The sequence below is a fragment of the Macaca thibetana genome, chromosome 1, assembly GCF_024542745.1.
Source record: "Macaca thibetana thibetana isolate TM-01 chromosome 1, ASM2454274v1, whole genome shotgun sequence".
Lineage (NCBI taxonomy): Eukaryota > Metazoa > Chordata > Mammalia > Primates > Cercopithecidae > Macaca > Macaca thibetana.
Window position 1 is genome coordinate 196,290,740 of NC_065578.1, and position 1,265 is coordinate 196,292,004.

Genomic DNA, 1,265 nt, shown 5'->3' on the forward strand with positions numbered 1-1,265 from the left:
TGGAGTCTGGAATCTGTTCAGCAGAGAGTGGGGAGCCATGGAAAACTTAAGTGGATATTTTTAAAATGTGTCAAAATTTACCCGGAGTTTTGACACAGAGAGGAAACTTTGCCTGATCTTTCTATTTCCTTTCACCTGTACATCTCCAGTACCCAAAGAGTTCCAGACACATAATAGGACACTTGAATTCACTGTATGAATTCAAGTGAAGAGAAGGTGCCCTGCTGGCACTGCAGCCAGGACAGGGCTTGTGGGTTTAGGTTGGGCAGTGAGGAAGTTGAATGAATGAACTTAAGGGGACTTCTTTGGAGAAATCGCACAAGATTTAAAAGCTATCTAGGATTATTTTAAAATCTTTGGGAGGCAATTTGACAATATACACCAAGGCATTTATAAATATTCCTATCATTTGATCCAGTAATTCTATTTGTTGGACTCTATGCTAAGGTAATAATCCTAAAGGAGGAAAAGTTTTACGCATAAAGAAGTTTTGCTTCATTATGCTATATGCTTCGAAAGCAGTATTACAGTATTGCTTTTAACAGAAAAAAAAAAAGGAAACAGTCTAACAATTGGGAAACAAGTTATTGTGTACTTTCCATCTGTGGGGGTATTTAATATGTTGTCATTAAAATTATTATAAAGACAACATAATACTACAGACAAATCCTTAAGTTTAAAAACGTGCAAAATTGAACAGAGTATTTTAAGTCATGGGGGTGTGAGAAGTAAAGGAGAAATCCAAGTGTTTGTCCGGGAGTGGTAAAACACTTTTTCTTTCTTTTTATCTTTATCCTTCTGTGTATTTTCCAAATTTTACATAATTACCTCATTTACTCAAATACTTACTAAGCATCCACTATGTGCCAGTCGCTGCTCTAGGAACTGCGGGTAATAGTGAATAAAACACAACTCCTGTCCTCGAGCCATAACTTTTACAAGATAAATCAACTAAATGTCATATGAGACGATTAGTGCTCGGGGAAAAATAAGGCAAGGAAAAAGTAAAACTGATACTGCATCTACTTTTTGAAATGGAACGGTAAGGTACTCCTCCAGGCAGAAGGACAGCAGGCTGAATTCGGAATTGCCCCAGCGGTACCAGAATGAAAGGGCTTGGGACCCGCCAGCCTGCCAGCAACGCTGCAGCCGAGGCGGGGCGCGCGGCTTTAGGTTGGGCGCGCTACAAGGTGAAGCGGATCACGTGACTCGAGGGGCGGGAGGAAGAGAGCAGAGTTTGGCTGGGCACCTTCCCTACAAAAAGG